General features: G+C 57.0%; 1 protein-coding gene across 1 annotated transcript in view; it reads right to left on the bottom strand.

The window, feature by feature from the left end:
• Window positions 1-17,427, bottom strand: part of KCNJ4 (potassium inwardly rectifying channel subfamily J member 4) — a 28,705-nt gene extending 11,278 nt beyond the window's left edge. The window contains exon 1 of the mRNA XM_003905540.5: window positions 17,212-17,427. The gene's annotated coding sequence lies outside the window, so the exon portion shown is untranslated. The remainder of the gene's footprint in view (window positions 1-17,211) is intronic.
• Window positions 17,428-26,296: the final 8,869 nt, after the last annotated feature.

The raw sequence follows: 26,296 nt of genomic DNA, 5'->3' as shown, positions 1-26,296 counted from the left end.
CCTACCTGCAGGGCCTGATGTGGATTGTCCCAAAAACGCATGCCACATGGTGGGTACTCAAGAAAATCGTCTCCCTCCCCACCTTCTTCCGGACCTGGAAATCCTGTGGCACACCTAGCCCCTCCCTCACCAGGCAACCCTCTGACATCGCAAAAATCCTGGCTGAGCATCTGAGCACTGAGCACGCATTTACTCTGTGCTTTACACTGATCGATTCCTATCATCCTCACAATGATCTCAGAGGAAATTACCATTATCCCTGTTTTAGAAGAAAAGCAAGGCACAGAGAGATTCAGCAACTTGCCCAAGGTCACACAGCTTATAAGTGGTAAAGCCAGGATGTGGGCCTGGGCAATGGCATCAAAGCACACTAACAAGGCATGCTACTGTCCTGTCTCGAAGAAATAACTGTCACACGCTTGCTTCCACCCAGTAACCATCCAGTCCTACTACGTGTCCGGTTCTGTGAAGTCAGTCCTATGGGGAAGGAGAAACTGGATCACAGGGCAAGTTGGAGCCAGGACCCAGGTTCCTGATTTCAGGTCCAGCCAAATCCTGGAGACCAAGCTTTGGGCTCCACAGGGGCTTGAAATAGCGGGGGGTGAACCGGCTCATTCCTCCCACTCTGCACCCCGCCGGGCCCTCCCAACCACTTGGCCGGCAACAAGCAAGCAATGCCCCCGACTTGGAGCAGGCTGACAAGCAAGTTCCCCACAATGTCCAGCGGGCCTTTGTCAGGGACAAATCACAGGCCCTGGGGGCTGGAGGACCCAGAGGCCACCTGTTTCAACCCACGGGCGCGCCCTTTGCTGAATTGCTGATGCCAGGCCTCTGCCCTTGCTGGAGCTTCCCACCCTCCACAAATACCTGTGCCCATCTTCCCCACAGGGATGTGAAGGTCAGTGGATCCCTGAAGTTTCTCTTTTCCAGAACAACCTCAGCTCCCCAGCTCCCTCAGTGGCGGCCGGTGGGGCTTCAACACCCCACTGCCTCGCTGGGGCTCCCACTCAGTTACTATGGACTGCACGCTAGCTGCGGGCCAGACACAGGCCTTGGACTCTGCCGGCTTGTGGATGAGCTGGTGAGAGACACTGGACGGCAGGCATTGGCCATCCCAGGTGGCCGGATGTGCGTGGCGTTAAGCAGTTTGAAGGAAAAGTGCAAGATGGAGTGAGACAGAGGAGGGGGCTCCGGTTTGATGGGCACCTCCAAAGGCCTCTGTGAGAAAGTGGCAGAGCCAAGACTTGGGTAGTAAGTGGGAGTCGGTCAGGAGAACTGTGTATCTTTGTGAAAGTGGGGCATAGAATACTCCAGGAGGTCGGGTGCGGTGGCTCACGCCTGTATTCCTAGCACTTTGGGAGGTCGAGGTGGGTGGATCATCTGAGGTCAGGAGTTTGACACCAGCCTGGCCAACTTGGTGAAATCCTGTCTCTACTGAAAATACAAAAATTAGCTGGCCGTGGTGGCAGGAGCCTATAGTCCCAGGTACTAGGGAGGCTGAGGCAGGAGAATTGCTTGAACCTGGGATGGGGAGGTTGCAGTGAGCCGAGATCACGCCACTGCATTCCAGCCTGGGCGACAGAGCCATACTCCGTCTCAAAAAAAAAAAAAAAAAATTAGCCAGGTGTGGTGGCTGTAATCCCAGTTACCTGGGAGGCTGAGGCAGGAGAATTGCTTGAACCTGGGAGGCGGAGGTCGAGATCGTGCCACTACACTCCAGCCTGCGTGACAGAGCAAGACTGTAAGAAAGAAAGGAAAGAAAGGAAAGAAAGGGAAGAAAGGAAGAAGGAAGGAAGGAAGGAAGGAAGGAAGGAAGGAAGGAAGGAAGAAAGAAAGAAAGAAAGGCAAAGAAAGAAAGGGGGGCCAGGTGCAGTGGCTCACGCCTGTAATCCCAGCACTTTGGAAGGCCGAGGCGGGCAGATCATGAGGTCAGGAGATCGAGACCATCCTGGCTAACATGGTGAAACCCTGTCTCTACTAAAAATACAAAAAATTAGCTGGGCATGCTGGTGGGCGTCTGTACTCCCAGCTATTTGGGAGGCTGAGGCAGAGAGAATCGCTTGGAACCCAGTGAGGTGCAGATGGCTGCACTATGGGAGGCCGAGATCGTGCAGATCATGAAGTCAGGAGATCGAGACCAGCCTGGCCAACATGGTGAAACCCCATCTCTACTAAAAATACAAAAACCAGCCAGGCACGGTGGTGGGCATCTGTAATCTCAATTATTCAGGAGGCTGAGGCAGGAGAATCACTTAAACCCAGGAGGCGGAGGTTACAGTGAGCAAAGGTCATGCCATTGCACTCGAGCCTGGGTGACAGAGTAAGACTCCGTCTCAAATAAATAAATAAAATAAAATAAAATAAAGCCTTGTGTATCTACCACCAGGCTTAAGAAATACAACATTATGGGTGGGCGCAGTGGCTCATGCCTTTAATCCCAGCACTTTGGGAGGCCAAGACGGGCAGATCACAAGGTCAAGAGATTGAGACCATCCTGGCTAACATGGTGAAACCCCGTCTCTACTAAAAAATACAAAAAATTAGTCAGGCCTGGTGGTGGGTGCCTGTAGTCCCAGCTACTTGGGAGGCTAAGGCAGAAGAATGGCGTGAACCCGGGAGGCGGAGCTTGCAGTGAGCTGAGATCGTGCCACTGCACTCCAGCCTGGGCAACAGAGCGAGACTCCGTCTCAAAAAAAAAAAAAAGGAAATACATTTCTAGCCAGGTGTATTGGCTCATGCCTGTAATTCCAACACTTTGGGAGGCTGAGGCAGGTGGATTGCCTGAGCCCAGGAGTTTCAGATCAGCCTTGGCAACATAGTGAAACTTTTTCCCTAAAACGTAAAAAATGGGCTGGGCATGGTGGCTCACACCTGTAATCCCAGCACCTTGAGAGGCTGACGCAGGTAAATCACCTGAGGTCAGGAATTTGAGACCAGCCTGGCCAACATGGTAAAACACCGTGTCTACTGAAAATGCAAAAATTAGCCAGGCATGGTGGCACCTGCCTGTAATCCCAGCTACTCAGGAAGCTAAGGCAGGAGAATCGCTTGAACCCAGGAGGCAGAGGTTGCAATGAGCCAAGATCTCGCCACTGCACTCCAGCCTGGGCAACAGAATGAGACTCTATCTCAAATAATAATAATAATAATAATAATAATAATAATAATAATGAATAAGAATAAAAGGTAAACATTCCCAATATAATCCCAGTGGCACCCTGGCCCTTGTCTCAGCCGGCTTTTAAAGCCTGCACTGTCCAGAGCGCAGCGCCAGTCGCTGTGATGAAGTGTATTAGGCTGGTGAGAAGACCATGATGGTAGCTTGGAGCTACCAGGATGGCGGCCATGGAGCTCAAGAGGAGATGAATTTGGGACACACGCATTCTGGGTGAAGAGTCCGCAGGGTTTGGGGGTGGAAGGGGGTTGTCGAGTGGCCAGTAGTGGTGGAAGACTGAAACGGGGCCAGGTTTTGGGAGCGACGGTTTACCGTGTGCAGTGGCTTTGAACGTCCAAATGCAGATGTCTACCCCACATCAGATCCTGAGTCTCCAGACAGAGAGCGGGCAGAGCTGGGTGCATGAGACGGTGAACGCTGGTGACAGGTTGAGTTGTGAGGGTGGGCAAGACCGCCTGGGCCAAGGGCATGGAAAAGGAGAGAGGGTCTCAGCCCTGGCCCCAGCAGCCCTACAGATGGGAGAGAAGCTGAGGAGCGGATGAGGGGGATTGGCCAGAGAGCAGGAGCAGCAGGGGAGGGGGCTCACAGCCAGGACAGGGAGCTCTCAGCAGAGTTGCCCGGTAGGCCCTGCCCAGCCTGGAGCACCTGAGGACTGAGCATGGCAGCCACAAGTCCCTCCTCCACTTGGCTTCCCTCCCTCCCCAGCCAGAAAGGGCGAAATCTCCTCCTGGGCCGGGTAGAAGGGGAGGTGCTGGGGAGGGGCCGGGAGCTGTGCTGGGCGGGGGTCAGGGAAGTTGCAGCAGAGGTGACCTCGGCACAGCCCAGGTGTGATCATCATCTGGCCCTCATTCCTGCACTCCAGCCTGGGTGGGGCTGGGGCTGGGGGTGAGGTGGTGGTTGCTGCTCCCCCATCCCATTGCGTCATCCTCAGCTGTCAGCAAACAAGACTCCAGGAGCTGGGGCTGCTGGCTGGTGGGGGGTGTCTCCCAGCACCTTGGGGGATGGGGGCTAATGTCCCCCACTCACACACACACACAGGATTTCCCTGGGATGCTCGGCTGGACCCAGCAGGTGCCCCCTAAAGAAGTGGCGCGGGAGCAGGGAGCAGTGAGGAACAGTCAGGGCTGAGTTAGAGCCCCACTCCCTCGCTTATCCAGCGGAGGCCACTGGGTGGTATCGCCTGCTGGGCCCTCCTGGGACTCCAGCCCGAGACTCACACGTGGGGAACGAGCAGCCTTGCCTTCAGCGGCGCCGCTTGGAAGCGGCCCAAATGCCCATCCACGAATGGCACAGCACACAGACAGAAAAAGCCAGGAGGGAGCTCTGTGAGGAGCAATGTAGGTCTTCAAGATGTATTTTTAAGCAAAAAAGGCAACAGTGATGAGCGGTGAGTATAGTAGCTACCATTTGTGTAAAAAAGGAGAGAGAAGAAATTTATAGATACACATATTTGCTTGTCTCTGCTTGTCTGTGGATGGTGACCCAGGAAGCTGGTGACATTGGAGGCTCCAGGGAGGGAAAGCAGGTGGCTGGGGACAGGGTGGGAGGAAGAACTGTCACTGTATTCCCGTTTGTGTCTTTTTGAATTTTAGAACCGTATGAATATATTACCTGTGGGGAAATGCACATGAAGAGTTTTAAAATTAATGTGTACACATGCATATTTTCCAGAGAATGGTCATAGCATTGATAAGGTTGTCAAAAAGGACTGTGACCCCGAAAGTCTGAGAACACTTCACCTATGGGCTGCGTGGCTTTGGGAAAATTTCTTAACCTCCCTGAGTCACATCCGTAAAATGGGAAGGAATAACACCCAGCGTACAGGCATGCTGCCAAGGCGAACAGTGTGGGCAGGGGTTTGTAAACTGTGAAGTGCAGAAGACTTTCTTTTTTTATTTTTTGGGGCAGGGTCTCGCTTTGTCACCCAGGCTGGAGTGCAGTGGCACTATCACGGCTCACTGTAGCCTTGATTTCCCAGGTTGAAGCGATCCTCCCAAATAGACACATACTTCAGGTATGTGTCGTCGTGCCTGGCTAATTTTTTAATTTTTTGTAGAGACAGGCCCTCCCTGTTACCCAGGCTCATCTTGAACTCCTGGGCTCAAGTGATCCTCCTGCCTCGGCCTCTCACAGTGTTAGGATTACAGGCGTGAGCCACCGTGCCCGGCCTGCAGCCCTTCTTGAAGGGGATGACTTACTCTCCACTCTTCCTCACCTCCTAGTCTCCCCTCAGCCCCCTCCAGGGCTCCTCTGCGCCCCCTTCCCTCTCAGCAGCTCTGATGGAGGCTCTGGACTGACCCTCGTCTTTCTCCTTGAGTCCTCCAGGCCTGAGGGTCCCTCTCCAGGTCGCCCCTTGCTCTCCTGCCTCTGGCCTCTCCATGCCCCTACACCATGCGGTACCCAGCTCAGCCAGCCCACCTCCCTTCCCTTCTCCCCAGTCCTCCCTGTGATCTCATCCAGTCCTGTGGCTTAAAATACCACCCGGCCTGCGCCTCCCCCCCAGGCAGCCACAAGCCCACTTGGCTCCCGCTCCCTGTGTCTGCTGGACAGTAAAGAGGCATCGCGAACCCGGTACTGCCAAGCCCAAGCCATGCCCCCGTCCTCCCCTCTCCTGCCTTCCCCATCTCAGTCTGTGACTCCTCCCAGGAGGTTGCTCAGGCCTGACATCTGGGCGTCATTCTCCAGCCTTCCCTAAGCCCAACCGCAATAACAGTGGGATAATAACTAACACGCACTTAGTGTTCACTGAGGGCCAAGCACTCACTGGTCCACGCCTGCAAGGCAGGTGCTATTATCATCATCCCACAGCGGACTCGGGAGCTTGCCCAAAGCAGGTGAACCTCGGGGCCCCGGATGCATCCCCTCACCCAGTCATCCATCCCAAAGAACCACATCACTATTGCAGCCCACAGCCTCTGCCTGCCGCCTCCTCCCACAGCCTCCACCCACCTCCCGCAGTCCATCTCCACATCACTCCCTGATCAGAGCTCTTGGTCTCCCCAGGGCACTCGGGATGAATGCCTGGCCTCGGGGGAGGTCCTGCCCTCTCTGACCTCACCTCCTCCACTCCCCATCCACCGGAAGAGACCTTCCTTCCCATCCCTTTAACGCACCAAGTTTGTTCATATCGATGGGCCTTTGCACTGGCTGTTCTTTCTGGTTGAAATTCTCTTCTCCAAGACTCCACCACTCGGGCCTTCCTGCCATTCAGATCTTGACTCAAAGGCTGCCTGTCCCAAGAGGCCCCGAGGCCCGCCCTCCCCATCCAGCTCTCAGATCTTCCTGGCAGCCCTCAGCAGCCAAAGCAGTTTCATTTGCAACCTCATTAAGGGCAGGAACCTTGCCTCCCTACTTCACCCCAACTCCCAGAGCCTGGCACAGAGTAGCTGCTTCATAAACATCTAACGACTGACAAGATAACCCAGCCCGTCACAATTCCCGGGAAGGGTCTAACTGGGCCATGTGACAGATCGTGATCAAGGAGAAGCTATTTTTGACACAGTAGTCAGGGAGAACTTCCCAGTGGAGGTGGCCTCTGAGCAGTGACCAGAAGACCCTCTGTGTCACTGTACAAGAGCACAGTGGCCATGAACAGAGGGGAGAGAGGACAAGATGTCAGAGGGCTCAAGTCTCTGCCTCACCCTCCACGGAGCATGGGCTTCTCTTCCCAGGTGTCCCCCAGGTGTCAGGGGCTCGGGGGAGGATGTCCTGGCTTCACCCAAGGATGGGTGGCAGGGACATGTGTACAGGACCTAGTGGGAGAAGGCACAGCAGACAGAGGCCTCAGAAGGACCAGAGACAGCAGGAGGAAGAGTCAGCCCCTGCCCATGACCCAGTGCTGGGCCACAGCCCCAAGGGACTGTCACTAACAGAATCCCTGCCATCGGAGCTTGCAGTGAGCTGAGATCCGGCCACTGCACTCCAGCCTACGCGACAGAGCGCGACTCCGTCTCAAAAAAAAAAACAAAAAAAACAAAAAACAGAATGCCTGCCATGGGGGGGCCACGGGCTGCGTGCACCTCTTTACTTCTGACCACCTCCCCACTGGCTCCTCAGGCCAGAGAATCTCCAGCTCCAGCCAACCCCCATCCATCCATTCATTCATCACCCTAAACGTCCCCTGAGCTGGCATAGGATCTGCCTTCCTGCCAGGTGCCAGATGTGTCAACACAGCAGAGTGCCTTGCCTTGGAGGGCGCTCTGTAAATAATTGAGTGAACATTTATTGAGCACCTACTGTATGCTGAAGGGAAGCAGGTAAGTCACAAACCTGCTTTGCTGAGCTCCATGCAACCATGTGTGCATGCATGGGTGTGTGTGCGTGAAAAGGCCTAGAGAGAAGGTCCCAGGAAGATGGGGGCAAGCAGGAGAGCACAAGGACAGAGCAGGGCTGGGCCTGGGCTGAGCGGAAAGCAGGGAATTTGGCCCGGCCTGGGATCTAGGCCCTGGGGAAAGGTGGTGACTCTGGAGGAGCGTGGGGCCCTGGACCTGGGTGGTCCACTGAGCAAGGGACAGGCTACTTCTGAGGGCAGGACAGCAGCATCCTGGAAGTCGTGGCACTTACATCTTTAGGAACCAAACATCCAGGGAAATAGGAACCTGTGCGTCAGAGCTCTATGGGGCACCTCCTGGATTTCTATACAGGACAGTAGCTTTCAAGCTTTTTGACCAAAATCCGAAGTAAAAGCAAACATCCTGTTTGTTATTTTAACGTACTTTATATTTATTTTTTAGATATAGAGTCTTGCTCCAATGCCCAGGCTGGAGTGCAGTGATGCGATCACAGCTCAATTGCAACCTTCTGGGCTCTTGCCATCCTCCCGCCTCGGCCTCCCAACGTGCTGGGATTACAGGCGTGAGCCACTGCACCCGGTTATATATTTAAAGCTGAAGTAAGAGCGTCACAAAATAGTATTTACCCTCACTACATGCATAGTATTTTGAAATTTTCTTTTTAATTTCATTTTCAGAAAACAAGTAGTGCAACTCACTAAATCAATTTCCCAGCCCACTAATGGGGCAGGACCTGTGTGCAATTTTTAAAGCACTGGCCTGAGTGGGGGTTAGGAGCTGTGAAACGGGATCCAGCATGTGTCTTGAAGCTGTGACTGGAGGTGCTTGGACCCCGGGCTTTGTGACGCACAACCATGGGGGCAATTGTTGGATGTAACGGGCAAATACTGGGAAAAGTCTGTTAGACCCCCCAGCTCACAGGACTGCCACTCTGCAACCCAAATAGCAGGGATTCTTTAGGTTCTGGGTCCAATTTATTCCCCTGGTCTTGTATTAGAGCCCCGCCTGCCCCCCTAACAGAGGCCATTGAGCAGTTGCTTACACATCTCCCAGGACAGGGCACTCACCCTCTTCTCAGGCAGCCTACTTGACTGTGAGGAGTGGGCTCTGCCCGGCTGCTGATGTAGCTGCCAAGCGGAGCCCCTCCCGTGGCTGGCTGGTCGTTCTCCTCTGTCCTCTAGCCTGTTGTCTCAGAGACCCAGGACAGCTCTGGCAAGCAGTTCTCTTTCTGCCCCACCCAGTTCTCTCTGCTGCCCAGCCACTACCCGGTATCTCTTGGGGGCAGCCTTGGAGCCCAGCCAGAGAGAGGCCCTTTCCAAGGTCAAGTGGGCTCAGGCTCTGCAGCCTCATGACGGGGCTGGCACTCAGCCAGCCCTGCCCCACCCAAGCAGTTCTGGAGGCCTGGGGGAGGGAGGGCCGGGGGAGGCTTGGCTGTTCAGAGAAGTGATACCCCACAGCAGTGGCTGGTGATGGGGGTCTGGAAATCAGGCCCATCAGTGCCCTTGAGTGGCTGGGCCACAAAGTAGTTCATATCAACAAGCTGTGATACATTCATTCACTCACAGGCTCACAGGATCTTCCCAGTCACCCTCAGAAACAGACACAAAGGGCCAGGCGCGGTGGCTCATACCTACAATCCCAGTGCTTTGGGAGGCTGAGGTGGATGGATCACACGAGGTCAGGAGTTCAAGACCAGCCTGGCCCACATGGTAAAACCCTGTCTCTACTAAAAATGCAAAAATTAGCCCGGCATGGTGGTGCGCACTTGTAGTCCCAGCTACTCGGGAGGCTGAGGCAAGGGAATCACTTGAACCAGGAGGCGGAGGTTGCAGTAAGCTGAGATTGCGCCACTGCACTCTAGCTAGGGCAACAGAGCGAGACTCCATCTCAAAAAAAAAAACAAAGGAAAGAAACAGAGGCAAAAGTCCACCCTTACAGGGCAGGGGATGAAGGCTCAGAGGTGAAAAAGCTGCCCCAGATTCCACAGCTGCTCAGGGGTGGAGCTGAACAGGAACCCAGATCTTCTGTGTCCCAGTCATGGGCCTTACCTGGGACAACTGAGGCTGGAGGAGCCTTGGGGTAGGGGAGGGGGAGGCGGGCCACTCCTCCTGTCTTGCTGAGAGCAGGCTGGGTCTCTCTGCCCCAGAGGCAGGGCGAAGGACAGAGGGAGGCAGGGATCAATCAGCAGAGCCTTCCAGACGGGAGTGGGCTTCCCCGGAGACGGGGAGCTCCCCGTGAGGAACAGTGAGGAGGGACTTGAGGCCCATTTGTCAGGATAACTGCAGAAGGGTATCCATGGGCGCAAGGTTTGAAGGATGCCCAAAGCCCCTCTGCCTGCTCCATTTCACCCCCAGCCAGGGCCCCTCCAGCCCGTGCCCACCACCTCCCCTGTATGGCCCCAAGGAGCCCCTAATTGCCGACGCCATCCCATCTGTCTCCCAGGCTGAATGGTACCTTCACACTCACAGGGCAGAGGGTCCTGGGCTTCTCAGGCCTATGTGGAGAGGGGAGGCTCCTCGGGGAGTCTAGGGTAGGGGCTGGAAGAGGAGCTGCAGCGGGGTGGGGAAAGCTTCACTGAAGTGTCCCAGGGGCTAACTCTGCCACCAGCCTGAAGATGGGCACGCCCTTCACCTAGGCCTGAATCTCCCCATCAGTAAAATGGGGTCAGCTCCCCACAGCACACGCACCCCTGACCCCATGGCCTAGCCAAAGAACCCTCCTGGCCGGGTGCAGTGGCACACCCCTGTAATTCCAGCACTTTGGGAGGCTGAGGCAGGCAGATCACAAGGTCAGGAGTTCAAGACCAGCCTGACCAACACGGTGAAACCTCATCTCTACTAAAAATACAAAAATTAGCTGGGCGTGGTGGCAGACGCCTGTAGTCCCAGTTACTCAGGAGGCTGAGGCGGAAGAATCACTTGAATCTGGGAGGCGGAGGTTGCAGTGAGCCGAGATTGCACCACTGCACTCCAGCCTGAGAGACACAGTGAGACTCCATCACAAACAAACAAACAAAAAACAAAAAAACCCCTCCCATCCCTGCAGCCTAGGTCGCTGGCGCATGAGCTTCTCCCAGGACAGGCGAAACAGGAAAAGGCTGAACACGCCCCCCTATCCCCATGGGTGGCCCCCGATACACAGAGGGGCAAAGAGAGGCCCCCAGATGAACAGTGGCCTAGACGAGGTCATGCGGAGCCAGTGAGGGCTGAGCTGGGATTCGATCCCAGGCCCCTGACTCAGGCCACCCTTCCTACTGCTGTGACCAGGGACTGCTGCCCTTCCCCTCGCTCCCATCTGGGGATTTTCTTGGGAGAGGGCGCTTAAAGAGGCCCAGACCCTGCTCCCCTCCCCCAAACCCCATAGCTCTGGGGAGTGTCAGAGAGAGGAGGGGCCGGCAGCCCTGGGGGCCATCAGGACACAGAAGAGTCAGGAGCAGCTCCGGGTTGACAGGCTCTGCCACCATTGCTGTGTGACCCTGGGCAAACCCCGGTGGTCTCTGGACTCGGTTTCTCCATCTCCCAGGAGAGGTAATGGAGATAAGGCCAATGCAGGGGCAGACAGGAACCGCTGGGTGGAGCTTGGTGGGGGCTTCTCCTCCATCCCAGTCCCAGGGAGCTCCTCCGCCCAACTGCACCTCCCATGCCCCATCTCCCCTCTGCCCTGCTGGGGGCCTCCCACTGGGCCCGCACAGGCCTAGACCAAAGCTCCCAGCTGATAGGTCACCATGACAACGCTGCCTTCTCCCTTCACAGCTCCTGCTGGGGTCGGGAACACCAAGGACCCCCTTCCCTGGTAGCCCCTAAAGACCTCTTGACCTGCCAGTGTCTCTCTGGAGCACCTCACCCTCCCCTGCCTGCCGAAGCCAGACGTCCCAGCTGTTGGCAGCAGGGCTGGTCAGGGACCGGCCAGCAGCCACAGGGAGGAGTGGGTGAGCTGCTGCAGGGAGGGAAAGGGGAGGCCCAGGCTGGCAGACATGTACCCGCCTCCCTTCAGGTGGCCAATGAGGGTCCTGGAGGGGCTGGTGCACAGTAGGACAAAGCATACATGGCTGTTTCTACCCAGGGGCCTGGAACCAATCCTTGCTTCTCTCTGAGCCTCAGTATTCTCATCTGAGAAGTGGGAGTGATGGTTCTCCCAGGGTGGTGGAGAATTAAGTGAAATCATGAATATGAAGCCCAGTGCAGAGCCTGGCACTCAGCCTCCCTCCTGCAGCAATACCCCGAGAACACTGCTCTCACCCCAGCCACCAAGCACCGGCACCAGCCATCTGAGCAGCCCTCATGCCTGCGCATGCGCGTGTGCCTGTGTCTGTGTCTGTGCCTGAGCATGCACGCGCAGGCTGAGAGGGGGCTGTGAGCAGGTGGGGCAAGGGGTGCAGAGGGAGGGGCAGGGGCCACACCCTAGCACTCCTCCCCACCAGTTTCCCAGCTTGTGTGGTCTTAGAATCAGGCAAAACCCATCCATTCAAATCCAGCCTGTTTCCAGACAGCCACTTCCCCTTGCTGAGCCTCAGTTTCCCCTTCTGTAAATGTGTACCATCTATGTCCAAAGTCTTCCAGGTTCATGACAGGGACCCCGTGTTGGGCTGTGGGGCCAGGACTGGTCAAGACCTTTGGGAGTGGGGGGCCAAGACCAGAGCAAGCCGGAGCGTGAGCCCACCCCTGCTCCCCATGCTGCACCCCACCCACCACCCCGTGAGCGCCCGTGTGCGCGCCTGCAGGAGCGCGCGTGTGTGACTCAAGGTCTATTCATAGCCGAGCTCCACCAGCTGCAGCGTCACAAGCAGAGGGGCCTCAGCCCATATTATTATTTCAATTACCATCTGAATTAAAAGTTTGAGCAGCGATCAGCCCACGTAGCAAGGGGAAGAGGGAACAGGAGAAAAATAAAGATGAAAAGGAGAAGGGCTGTGCCTGGCGATCCCCCACACCCCAAGGAGGGCTGAGTCCGCAGAGGAGGCTTAAAGGTTACGCCAACCCCCAGGATTCCCGCCTGCCCTTGCCCAGGACCCAGAGTCCTCTCATCATTGGGAGAAGCGCTTTTCAACAGCAGCCCAAGCACAGCTACTCTGTGGAAATAGATCGTTCAGCCCAGGTTCACATGGATGGGGGACATTACTCGGAGAGGGTGAAGGACTGACCTAAGGTCACACAGAGAGGCACCCAAGGAAGCTGTCTCCAAGACCCTCCCCTGCCAGCCAGGTCCCACTGACCTCACCAGGCTCTGTAACACGTGTGCCATTTCCCTTCTGCTCCCCTCTCCCTGCGCCCTGAGCTGATAACTTTCCTCCTGCAGCCAGCCCTCTCTCAGCCCTCTGCATCCCCGACCTCACACCTCATGCCACCACCGTCAGCCCAAAGGCCCCTCCTCACTCACTGGCACAGGGGACAGAGCCCTGGGCCAGGAGACAGGCAGCCTGGCCCTAATCTAACTCTCTGGGCACCTTGAGGCAGGTCATTCCTTGTCTCTGAGCCTCAGTCTTCCCATCTATGAAATGAGTTCTCCCCTACGATGCATGGTGGTATCTGTCTTCAGAATGGAGCCCCCAGAGGAGTCAGAGGATCCCTGAGGGGGTGTCACGCTGTGGGGGCGACTAGACCATCTCCTGCCAAGCCCCAGCCCAGGGGAGGAACGTTTTCCACTCTTTCCCCAGGGAAGCCCCAGAGACAGCCCCCGAGAATCAAACTAGTCTGAACTCACACCCAGGCTCCTCTGCTTTCTTGCTGTGTGACCTTGGACAATCACATAGATTCTCTGAGCGGTGGCTCTCCTATCTGCAACATGGGGACATCAAATCAACATTGCCATGGAGAATTAAATGGGAATTTGCAAAAGCTCCTAGCCCAGTGCCTGGCGAGCAAATGTGTTTCCTCACTGGGAAGCAGGGAAGTGATGAGCACTGCTTCCCAGCTCCTCTTTGGGAAATACCAAAGGCTCCTAGGATTTTGGAAGTGGGGATGTTATTCGGCCTCACCTGTAAGGCGAGAATCACCTGGCAGGTGCTCATCTGGCTCTGCTTGAATACCTCTGGGATTGAGGAGCTCACTATCTGACAAAACATCCACAGCTGCTTCCCATCTTTCTCCACCTCCAGCTCTGGGAATTTTCTAGAATGGAGCATAAGCTTCCAGCTTAACCCCAAATCCAACCTGTCCTTGCCTGGGACTGCCTGAAACTGGCTTTAAAATGAGACTGAAAGGAGTTCTTCAAAGAGACCAATAGAGGGAGGGGAATAGTGCCCAAGGACAGTGGGGGTGAGGGGATCTGGAGAGAAGGAAGGGAGAAAGGAGGCAGCCGAAGTCAGAGCTGGGCCCTCGAAGCTCCTGGGTCCTGTCTGGGCTTGCCACAGTGTTACACAGGGACATCTGTCCGTCTGCTTCCAGGTGGGGCTGGGAGCCAGGAGCCCTGGATTCAGGCCCTGGCCCTGCTTCCTCCACCCCCAAACCATCACTGTGACCCTGGTGGGTCCACTTCCCCCTCAGGCCTCAGTTTCCACTTTTGTAAAACGATGGCCCTAGCTCTGCTTCCTCCACCCTCAAACCATCATTGTGACCCTGGTGGGTCCACTTTCCCCTCAGGCCTCAGTTTCCGCTTTTGTAAAACAAAGGCATCAGACCAGCGATTTAAGCTCCAAACCTTCTGTCTGAATCCAGGCACCCTCCCACTCTACCATGTCCACCCCCTGGCCAGCATGCTAGATCCACGGGCCCCTGAGTGTCTGTTTCAGGGTCAGAGGCTCTATCTCTATCCCTGTCTCCTGCTTTCATAGCTGTTGCCTTTGAGGATTCTGTCATCCCCATTTTACAGGTGGGGAGATGGAGGCATGAGGTGGTGAAGCCAATTGCTCAAGGTCACAGAGGGTGATCTGAAATCCAGGGCTCCCTACTCTGGGCCCAGGAGAGCCGCAGAACTTAAGGGCAACTTCTTTCAGGAGAATCACCAAGATATTAAATGACCGGCCATTCTCTATACTTATGTGGACTCTGCATGGGGCAAAGGGCTGCCCAAGGTCACACAGCAAGGCACTGACAGACCAGGGTCCTGAACCAACCCCCCCCTGCCCCCAGGCTCCACCCAGACAGGGGGCTGGCAACATGACCTGACTTTCTGCCCTGGTCCTGGGATCTCCCTAAGACTGGAGCCCACGTCCTGCCTCTAGCCCCTGCTTGGCTACCCCCAGAAGCCCCCCAGCATCTAGGACTGACGTGGGAAGAGGGAGCAGGAAGACAGGAAAGAAAGTTGAGGGCTGGCCACTTGCCCCTGGCCCTCTGGCCCTCCCCTCCTGCTCTCCTCGTGCAGGGGGAGCGGCGGCGGTGGTGATGTAATGCACTCGGCTTTCGTCCCGGTGCCAATCTCAGAAGAGAGACGACAGATTGCGTGAGCCAAATTTGGCATCCTAGGGGGAGAGGCATGAAAAGTGGAGATGTGGAGGAGCAGAGAGGAGCCTGGGGTGGTGCAGGAGGAGCCCCCTGCCCTACAGCCCCGAGGTGCCTCCCCTCCCTCCTCTCAGGGCCCCCATCTCTTCCCCAGCTCGCCTGGCCCTGGGGCCTCCCCTCCTCACTCTGAGGGACCAGCCTGGCTGCTCCTGGGACCCCTTGAGCCCGGCGCTGCCAGGCCTACCCGCCACCCCCACCCCACACTGCTCCAGCTCTGTTTCCCACCGCCGCTAGTTTCCTGGTTACCATGTTGCTGGTTGTCATGTCGCTTACATGTCCTCGTGACTCAGTGGTCCCCGCAGAGGGGCCCCCTCCTCCTCACACCCCCCTTAGCACTCGCCCCCGCCTCCCCCAGATCCACATTAAGAAGCAGCCCGCCCTATAAGCCTACACTGTTCCTCCTCCCCTTCCTTCTTATCCTAAGCTAAGACATCTTCTCACAGCATCTCCCAGAGCTACTTCATTCTCTCTTTCGCAAATGTCTACGAACCTACTATGCTCCAGGCTGGCGCACGCGGCTTTCACAGACCTGACACAGTCTGGAAAGTGCTCAACACCCTGATGAAGTCAGTATCATCATCCCTATTCTCCAGTTGAAGAAACTGAGGTTCAGAGAGGTCAAGCCACCCACCCAAGGTCACCCAGCAGAAACTCAACCAGCTCTGCCTGGTCACAGCCACTCCAGAGGATTTTCTGAGAGAAGAGCTTTCTTTTCAAGGGTAACCCAAAGGGCCATGAGGAATAGTACCCCAGATTCCCACTCTAATCCTGGACACTCCTCCTTGGTCAGTTCTCTATTTCCACCATATTCCCACTGCCCCACGTCCACCTCCACCCACTAGCTGTTCATCTGTCTTTTAAGATAAAGTGAGTCTTTACTCCCATCTCCCCAGCGCTTTCCCCAGTCTGTGAACAGCCCTCTTCTCATTGAGCCCAGGGCCCGCCTTGGAGGTCACTGGGGCAAGGAGTGATGTCCCCATGCCACAGACATGGAAGCTGACAGTTGGGAGGAGAGTGACCAGCCCAGAGGGCTGCTCTCCCAGCCAGCTGAGCCAATTTCTGGGAACCTGAATGGAGGACATATGAGACCCACTGCCCAGTGTGGAAAACCCCAGAAAGAGTCCCTCCTCCCAATGAGAATGGAGTGGAATGTTCTAGGCTCAGCCCTTCCAACTCCAGCTGGGATATGGGTCAGCTAAGTGGCCAACAGTCTCTGTTCCCACTATGCTGCACCCATCTCTTACCCTAGCTGCCCTGTTCCACCTTTTGCTCCCCTCATCACAGGCCAAGCCAGAGCCACAGCAATGCTCTTGGGCCCCTAAAGTCCTGCTAACTGCCCCCAAAAGGCCTGAAGCCATGGAGGTCATGGGACTCGATGTGGGGGAGAACGAACACACACACACACACACACACACACACAGCTCCAGCCCTTCTCTGGGCCTCCCTCCCTGAGTTCCCCACTTCCCCCAAACCTGCTGCTGAACATTCTACTGCTCTTGAGGCCCTGCTCTGTCAGCTGGCAAGGCTGCCCTGCCTCTAATACCCTCCGCTCCACCCCACCCAGCTTGCCACCTCTCAACTCCCTGCATCCTCTCCATCCTGAAGCGGGGACACTGGGGGCAGAAGTGTGGGTAGGGGGCAGGGAGGCTGACACTGGTGGGGGTATATTTGGTCGGTTGCAGGGGAAGTTCTCCCTGCGGGAGGCTCATTGAGACCTCTCTTGCCTTGGGGTGCTCCCTACACTCGGAGGAAAAAGCAGCCTCTGCCTCCCTCCCCAGCCGCAGTTTCTATCACTATGAATGTGCAGTGCCTCCTCTACCGATCCCTGCCCCTGCGCCCTGGGGTCGTGTGGCGCAAAGCAGGCGCTCAAAACATGAGAAGTGGGATTTCGTTCTTCAGATCACAGGGCCATTTGCAACGAGGCTGCAGCTGGGGAGGCGGCAAGGCGCCATCCCCCACCTTGCCACAAGTCACCTGCCTTGAAGCTCCCCGGCATGACAACTGGGGTGGGTGGAGGCAGGGAAAGGTCATGGCCGGGGCAGGAGGTCAAGACCCCTTCCACCCACCTCTCTCCCCCTTTCCAGTACACAACCCAGACCGCGACGCTCCCAGACGGACAGAGCCCGCCCGTTCCCGGGGAGTCACGGGACCGCGCGCGCGGCGCCGGGCAGCCGGGACCCAGCTCGGGATCAGGTGCGCAGCGGGAGGGGCCGGAGCGGCGGGCCCGGGACACACAGACACGCACGCGGCGGGACAGACTGACGGACAGACTGACGGACAGCGCCCGGGGTGGGCGAGCGCGGCTTACCGCTGGGCGGAGGGTCCGACGAGAGTCCGGGAGGCGGCGAGCGGGCGCTACATCCCACGGCGGGATCCGGCGGGCGGCGTCCCGGGCGCGGAGAGGGGAGTCCCGGTGCCTCCTGCCTCCGAACTCGGCCGGCCGGCCCGCGCCCCCCTCCCCGGCTGCCGCTCGGTCTGCGCGTGGGTCTTGGGGTCTCCGCGCGTCCCGGCCGTCCCGCGCCGCTCCCCGCGGGCCGCCCAACTTTCAGCGCTGCCCCGCGCCGCGCCCTAGGCGCCGCCTCGGCGTCAGCATCGTCGGGCTCGGCCGGGCTCAGAGCGCGGGGGTCCGGGGGCCCGGGGCGCCCCACCGCCCGCGCCCCCCACCCCCGCCGCAGGCGCCCTCCCCGCCGCCGCCCCCCGCTGCGCGCCGCTCCCTCGCTGTTACCCGCTGCTGGTCGCGCGCTCTGGCCCCGGCCCTGCGCTCCGCTCCCGGCCCCGCTGCGCTCGGCCCCGGCCCCGCGACCCCTCGGCCTCCCGGCCTGGGGTCGCCCTCCCCGCCCCCGCCGGCCGGGCTCTGCCGCCACCTCCCCGACCGCTCTTGCGTCTCTCTCCCGCCGCCGGGGTCTCCGCCGCCCTCGCGTCCCCGTCCCTCTCCCGGCCTCCCTGCCTCCTGCGGCCCCGCTCGCCCTCTGCCCGCGGGGTCTCCGTCTCCGTCGCGGTCGCCCCCTGGCCTCCTCCCGCCTCCCTCTGCCCGCGCTGCCTCTCTCCCCTGCGCGTCTCTGTCCGTCTCCCTCGCGGCCTCTGTCCTTCTCTGTCTCTCCCCCTCCCACTCTCCGTGCGGCCCCCTCTGTCTCGGACCCCGGCCCCCGCCTCGGCCGCGTCCCCGGCTCGCCCGGGAGCCCGAGCTCCCGCCGCCCGCGGCGCGCCGAGAACTCCCAACTCGCGGCACGCCGCCCCGCTTTGCGAGACTTTCGCCCCTCCTCACACGTGACCCGCGCCCCACTGCGGAGGCCGCGCGTCCCCCATCCTGGGAGCCCCGGCGGCCCGCGGGGACCCGCCCTGCCCGCCCCTCGGCCTAACCCGGCCTCAGGCCCCTTCCTGCGGGGCCAGCGGCGCTGAGCAGGGGCTGGGGCTGGGGGCTGCTGGCCCCGCTCCTGCCCTGGATCCTGCCCGGGTTTTCCTCCTCACCCCAGGAGCGCTCCTCCCAGAACCCGTTCCTGGATCCGCTCCCGGGTTTTGTGGGCCCCCCCCCAGGGGGCAGGTGGAAAGGGTTCCTCTGAGCCGGGAAGGGGATGGGTGGGAGCTAGTCCATCTGGGGTCCCACGGAGTCCGGCCCCTCTCCTTGGCGGTCCTCGTACTCTCCCGAAGTACCGCCGGTTAAGGACCCGAAGCACCCCACTCCGGGAGTCCGAGGTGGCCCTGTTGGAGGGACCCTCACGATCACTCAGTCACCATTGCCCCATTTTACAGATGGCGAGACTGGGTACCAGAGAGGCTCAGAAACTCGGCCAAGGTCACCCAGAGATGACAGAACAAGGCCAAACCCTAGTCTCTTGTTCTCTGTCGTTCTCCATTACCCCAAGCTGTCAGGCCTGGGCCCCACAGTCTGGGGTGTCAGGGAACCCCCAGCAGCACCTGTCAAATCAGCTACTTCCTGACCATCCTACCACGTCACTCTAGCCCTCCGAGGAGACAGGAGGGAAAGTGCTCCTCCTTCTAGGGTGGTAGGACGAGAGAACACCTGCAGTTAGACAGCCAGCAGAACTTCCCTGGGAGTCTGGCCATCACCAACTAGCCCCAGTGCAGAGGCCCCCAAAGCCAGGTGGAGAACTGATGAAATCTGAAATCCCTTCTGGCTCTCCTGAGCCTTGAGGATGTCAGCATAAGAAGAGCAACATGCAAATCACCACAACTGTTTCCCTTCCTCGTGGGCTCTCCCTACTCAAAAGGATCCAGTCCCAAATCCTCAGTGTGGTGTAGTCAGGCCCCACCTTATCTGGCATCCCACATCCCATAAATCCACAGGTACACCCTGATTCCACAGATTCCAGAACATGCCATGGGTCTCCACACCTCTCTGCCTGCACGCACTGTTCCTCCTGCCTAAAATGCCCTTCCACCTTCTTTGCCCAGAGAATTCCTGCTGTTCCCCAAGTCCAGCCTCAGTGCCACTTCCTTGAGAAGGCCTCCTGATGACCCCAGCAGAAGGCATTTATCACCCACTCATTCATTCAACCAGCACTAGGCACCCACCACGTACCAGTCCCTGGGCTGGGCACAAGTATGGTTCTTGCTTAGTGGGATGAGGAGTCAGGCTAACCTAGGCTCAAAAGCACCTAGGAGCTACTTGACCTTGAACAACTTTTTTTTTAATCTGTCTGTAAATTGAGGACCCTAATGTCCTCCATTCCCCAGGGGTAGATTAAGTGAGGTGGATGCACAGATCATGGTAGGCGCTCAATAAATGTGGCCATCGTTTCTCACGGCTCTCTCCGACTGTGCAGACCTCCAGAACGCACGTCCTGTTCCACGCCTCTCCCTGGTTACCCTGCTGTGTCTTCACAGGCAGACAGCCAGGACTGATGTTCCATCACATGAACGCTCAGTGCGTGGATGCAGAGGAGACTCAAGCAGCCTGAGTGCCCTGTCGGCAACAGATGTGTGCCTGATCTTTTTCAGTCTTTTCCATGGATTGAAAGTGGGAGGATGCGGGGAGACAAATGACCTGCCTGGCCACAGGCCTGACCTGGGGGCTGTCCTGGGAGTGTGGGGTGCAGGGAGAGGAGGAAGGGGCAGGCAGGAGGGGAAAATGGAGACGGATGATCCAAAGCATCTACTGTCACAGAATCAGTCTCCTGATGCCAAGTCCCTGGGCACAAACTTGAAGATGGCATGGGGGTTCTAGGGCAAGGAGGGTCACCTTGCCGGGCCTGGGCCGAACCCTGGGGCAGCTGCTCATCCTGCAAGGAAACTGGACTGGAAGGAGGTAGGGAGAGGCAAGCAGAGGAGCTCCAGGCAGGGAGAGGTTCGGAAGCCCCAGGAAAGAGTCCTTTCCTCTCCAGACCTGTGTGACCCTGGGCAGCTCAACTCTCCTCTCTGGGCCTTTGTTTCCTCATATGTAAAGTGATAAATCTAATATCCACTTTGAGCATCTGTATGTGTGTGTGTTTGTTTGTTTTGGTTTTTAGATGGGGTCTGGCTCTGTGGCCCAGGCTGGAGTGCAGTGGCACCATCTCGGCTCACTGCAACTTCCACCTCCCAGGCTTAAGCCATCCTACCACCTCAGCCTCCTGAGTAGCTAGGACCACAGGCGTGTGCCACCATGCCAGGTTGTATTTTTTGTAGAGATGGGGTTTTGTCATGTTGTCCAGGATGGTCTCAAACTCTTGAGCTCAAGCGATCCACCTGCCTTGGCCTCCCAACGTGCTAGGACTACAGGTGTGAACCACCGCACGTGGTCGAGCAGCTCTTTTGAGGATAATCGAAGACTAAAGGAAGACTTCACGTTGTTCACCTTATGCATGAGTAGCTTCTAGTCCTGTGTGAGGTGGGAGGTGGAGATGGAAATGGGCATGCAGAGGCCTGGGGGCAGTGTGAGGGAGTTGAGGAAAGGCTTTGGTGTCAGAACCTGTGTGACCCTGGGCAAGATGCGTGTCCTCTCTGGACCTCAGAGGCCTTGTCTGTAATGGGACAGTGTGGACTAGGTCTCCCAAGGGAAAGTGGCTTTGTCATGATTCAACACAGATGTGCCCCCCGGATGGAATGAGGACAACCCGCTTCCCCTGCGCTTGTACCCCTAGCTCAGCACTATCCAGACCTTTGCAGGGATTGTCTCCTTTGATTCTTGCAAGATCTCTCTAGGCACCTGTTACCAATGGGGAAACTGAGGCACAGACAGTACTGCCATGAGTGGCATGGCTGGGGTGACCAGGAACAATGGTCTGGAGGAATGAGGTTCGCTCTGAAGTTTGGAGGAGAATGCTGGTAAAACCTCTGTCCATCCATACACTTTGGCAGAATGTCCTGGCCATCTCCATTCTCCATTCTCTTCTTTGATTCTCACAAGATCTCTGTGGGGTACAGGCTATGCCTGTCTTTACGTCACAGCTGAGGACTCTGAACTGACACACAGAGAGGGGAAGTGGCTTGTCTGGGGTCAGTCAGGCAGTAAGCAACTGTCTGGGCCAGGATTTGAACCAGGCTCAACTTCCACTTTCTGGGGAAAGGTCATTCCAGGCTAGCAGAGCACTCACTAACCGATTTACTCTGGGGGCCTGCTCACACCTCCTGGGTCCTACAGGGGCCCTGAGAGCCTGTGTAAAGGGCTGAGAGGAGTGGAAGGGAGGGCAACTTGGGCCAGGCAGGTGGACAGCTGGGGAGGAGAGGGAAAAGACTACTTCAAAATGCTAGAGTCACAGAGTCCAGAGGTTTTTGGCCTAGAGTGTCTTAAAGTTCAGCCAGGGCTGGGCGCGGTGGCTCATGCCTGTAATCCCAGCACTTTGGGAGGCCGAGGCAGGCAGATCACTTGAGGTCATGAGTTCAAGGCCAGCCTGGCTAATGTGGTGAAACCCTGACTCTACTAAAAATATAAAAATTAGCCAGGCACTGTGGCTCGCACCTGTAATCCCAGCTACTCCAGAGGCTGAGGCTTGAACCTGGGAGGCGGAGGTTGCAGTGAGCTGAGATTGCACCACTGCACTCCAGCCTGGGCTACAGAGCAAGACTCCATCTCAAAAAAAAAAAAAAAAAAAAAAAGTCCAGCCAGCCCATTCTGCAGATGAGGCAAACTGAGGTAGCCTAGCTACTTAGATTAGAAATCAGATCAGGACACAGCTGGCCCGCCTCAGAGCTCTAAAGTCCCAGCAGCTCCCAGGGGGTGAGGTCCAGAGGTGATTAAAGGGACACTGGGGGGCCAGAGGCCCAGAACCCATCCCAGCAGGCTGTGCCCTGGGGACAGAGGACTGTAGGGGTCTCTCCTGCCCTCCACCTCCACCCTCGCCCACCCCCCAGCACTCAGTAGTCACCAGGGTGGAATATTTTAGCACCTATAGAAAAACCGCCACAGACGGCCGTGGCAGCTGTTGCTAAGGAGACGCTCCCAAAATAGCCCCCCTCCGCCAACCTTTCCCGCTGCTGCTCCTGCTGTGGGGAGGGGAGGAGACCAGGGAGGGAGGAGGTGGCACATGAGTCCTCGCCCCAGGCTCACCCACCCATCCTGGCCCCTGGTGCCCACCCTGGCCCAAGACCTGGGCAGCCACAGGTCTGTGGAAGGGCAGGAGCTGTCCCATGCGTGCCTATGACTTCAGTCACAGTCCTCAGCTGGGGAAGAAGGTCACTCAGGTGATAGGAGATAGGGGAGCAGAATTCCCGGCACCCAAGACCCCCCAGCACACTCCCACACATACACAATTACAGATTATCACAGTTCTCCACATCCACTGTACACACCACGAATACAGTCCCGTGCATGCCCACCGAGGGGTACACACACATCAGCAAAGATGCCTTAGATGCACGGGTAAACATATGCCACAACTACACCACATCCACCTGCATACACACACCATGAAGCTGCAAAGACATGCTTTTATATCCACATATTCACACACCCATCCCAAATGCACACGTACACCAATACATGCATGCCAGGCACACGGGCACACACACACACCAGTGTACATATACCCTCACAGCACATGGACACACATATTCACAGATACACACAACTGTCCAAACACATGCCCAGCCTGTGGCACCTAAAGGGCAGTTAGTGGTGTTACCCAGTAGGCTCTGTCCCGGGTGTTGTGTCTTAGGGTTTCCAGAAATCTTCACTTAGTGGGGAACTTCTACAATCCAACCACAGGGCAGAAGGTAAGGAGGTGGCAGGCAGGTGGATGGAGGGTTGTGTCTCTGTGAACCCCTTTACGTCTGGGGACCAGATGATGCCTGGTGCTCAAGAGAGCTGCCCTGGACCCACTTCTCCAAGGGGAAAGTGGAGTGGACTCTCACCTGCAGACTGGAAACCTCTGGGCACGGAGATTTCTGAGCCCCAGGGGCTGGGGTGATAAAGAGGACAAGATGGCAATTGGGTGGCAACTGTGATGGTCTGTGGCATGCGCAAGGCACTTTCCAGTTGGTGAGCCGCTTTTACACTGCATTATTTCACACACTTGGTAACAGCTACTCTGAGATACTGGTGGAGGTGTCCCCATGTCTGAGTCTCAGAGAGGAGAGAGAACTCCACGGCCACACAGTAAGTTACTAGAAGAGCTGGACCCGGAACCCAAGGGGGTGCCAGCACCCAGCCCCAGTGCCTTGCACTTGGCTGCACTGCACGAGCTTGGAAGGAGGCCACCGGGTGCAGGGCCTAGCTCTGCCCCTGATGAGCCCGGAGTTACTGGGGGGCAGCCAGGCCCTCCATCTTCCCACCTGGAAAGCTGAGAATGAATCCCCAGGGGTGTTTTCAAGCAGCGGCTTGTGGCCACCGTCAGGGCTGGGGAGTGGTGTTTGCTGGAAGTCCTCAGAATGCCAGCGCAAGGACGAAGGGTGGCCCAGCCGCTTCCCTTCTCGTTTGGCCAGCCGCGGTCTCTCTCCAGCCTCGCTCTGTGACTCCTAAATCCGGGCTCCGGGTCTTCGTTCGCGCCTCGTCACTCTGGAGACGCTGCGAGCCGCTTGCGGTTGCCGTAGGAACCTCGCCAGGGCCTCCGCTCGGCGCACGACTCCAAGCGCTGAGAGCCGCGTTTCGGTCACCGAGAGACACCTGTCGCCAGCGGCGAGGGGTAGGGGCGTCGCGGCCCGGGTTATTATGCTTTTCTTTTTAATTGAGGTGTAACTTACAAACAGTACAGCGAATATCTTAAGAGTACAGCTCTGCGGGGCGCGGGGGCGCACGCCTGTAATCCAGCACTTTGGGAGGCCGAGGCGGGAGGCTCCCTTGAGCCCAGGAGTTCGAGACCAGCCTGGGCAACATAGCGAGACCCTGTTTTTTAGAAAAAAATAACAGTGTAGTGGCGAGCACCTGTAGTCCCAGCAACTCGGGAGGCCGAGCCGGGAGGATGGCTTGAGCCCAGGAGTTCGAGGCTGCAGTGAGCTATCATTCCTGTCACTGCACTCCTACTCCAGCCAGAGCAACAAAGCCAGACCCCGCCTCTTAAAAAGAAAAAAAAGGCCGGGCGCGGTGGCTCAAGCCTGTAATCCCAGCACTTTGGGAGGCCGAGGCGGGTGGATCACGAGGTCAGGAGATCGAGACTATCCTGGCTAACATGGTGAAACCCCGTCTCTACTAAAAATACAAAAAACTAGCCGGGCGTGGTGGCGGGCGCCTGTAGTCCCAGCTACTTGGGAGGCTGAGGCGGGAGAATGGCGTGAACCCGGGAGGCGGAGCTTGCAGTGAGCCGAGATCAGCCACTGCACTCCAGCCTGGGAGACACAGCGACACTCCATCTCAAAAAAAAAAAAAAAAAAAAGATACAGCCCGATTAATTTTTCAGACATACTCAAAACTCGTGTTACCACCACCGTGATCAAGACAGAAGACTTCCAGGCCCTAGAAGTCTCACATCTTCAGGAATAAACCGGTGAGGGAGAGGTCACCATCTGAAACCCTGGAGTTGTCGGTTTTTGCCCCCCTCTGCTCTGGCAGACCCTCTTTGGGCCTCAGTTGGCTCTCAAGGCAAACAAGGAGCTGAGGTGACATGCATTGCGTGGTTTATATCTTGCAAATCGCTTTACATATTTAGCTAACTTTGGCCGGGCGTGGTAGCTCACGCCCATAATCTCAGCACTTTGGGAGGCTGAGGCAGGTGGATCACCAGATCCGGAGATCGAGACCATCGTGGCTAACACAGTGAAACCCCGTCTCTACTAAAAATACAAAAAATTAGCCTGGCGTGGTGGCAGGTGCCTGTAGTCTCAGCTACTCTGGAGGCTGAGGCAGGAGAATGGCGCGTACCCGGGATGCGGAGCTTGCAGTGAACAGAGATCGCGCCACTACACTCCAGCCTGGGCGACAGAGCAAGACTCCGTCTCAAAAAAAAAAAAAAAAAAAAAAAAAAAAAAGATCTTTAGCTAACTTTAACCCACATAACTGTTGTATGAGGTCAGTAGTTGGTTTATACCCAGGTTAACGATTTGAACACTGTAACTTAGAGAGATTCTAAATTCAGACAGCTCTTACATGGTGGAGTTTGAGGGTCTAACTCATCTGTCTAGACCTTGACGGTCATCTCTTCCTTCTTCCCTTCGTTGGCTTCTACAGACCGGGCGCAGTGGCTCATGCCTGTAATCCCAGCACTTTGGGAGGCCGAGGCAGGTGGATCACCTGATGTAAGGAGTTAGAGACCTGCCTGACCAACATGGCAAAACACCGCCTCTACTAAAAATCAAAAAATTAGCCGGGCGTGGTGGCAGGCGCCTATAATCCCAGCTACTCCGGAGGCTGAGGCAGGAGAATCGCTTGAACCCGGGAGGTGGAGGTTGCAGTCAACTGTGATGGCGCCAATGCACTCCACCTGGGTGATAGAGTGAGACTCCGTCTGAAAATAATAATAATGATAATAATAATGATAAATAAATAATGGTACAAGTAAAAAACACTGGGGGCGGGGGCAGGCCTTGTCTTATCTCCGCGCCTTTGTGCAATTAGTAGTTTCTTTTTTTTTTTTTTTTTTTTTTTTTGAGACAGAGTCTCGCTTAGTCGCCCAGGCTGGAGTGCTATGGCGCGATCTCGGCTCACTGCAAGCTCCGCCTCCCGGGTTCACGCCATTCTCCTGCCTCAGCCTCCCGAGTAGCTGGGACTACAGGCGCCCGCCGCCTCGCCCGGCTAATTTTTTGCATTTTTAGTAGAGACGGGGTTTCACCGTGTTAGCCAGGATGGTCTCGATCTCCTGACCTCGTGATCCGCCCGCCTCGGCCTCCCAAAGTGCTGGGATTACAGGCGTGAGCCACCGCGCCCAGCCCACAATTAGTAGTTTCTACTGGGGACTCTCCTCTCTTCCCCCAGGTTTTGTCTCCGAGGCAAGCTCCTATTCACCCTCCAAAGCCCACTAGAGCATCATTTCCCCCAAAGCCTGCCTTAAGAGCAATCCTCCCAGGGACTCCCTCCAACCCAGAGT

Source organism: Papio anubis, chromosome 16 (genome assembly GCF_008728515.1).
Source record: "Papio anubis isolate 15944 chromosome 16, Panubis1.0, whole genome shotgun sequence".
NCBI classification, from domain to species: Eukaryota; Metazoa; Chordata; class Mammalia; order Primates; family Cercopithecidae; genus Papio; species Papio anubis.
This window is presented reverse-complemented; position numbering and strand designations above follow the sequence as displayed.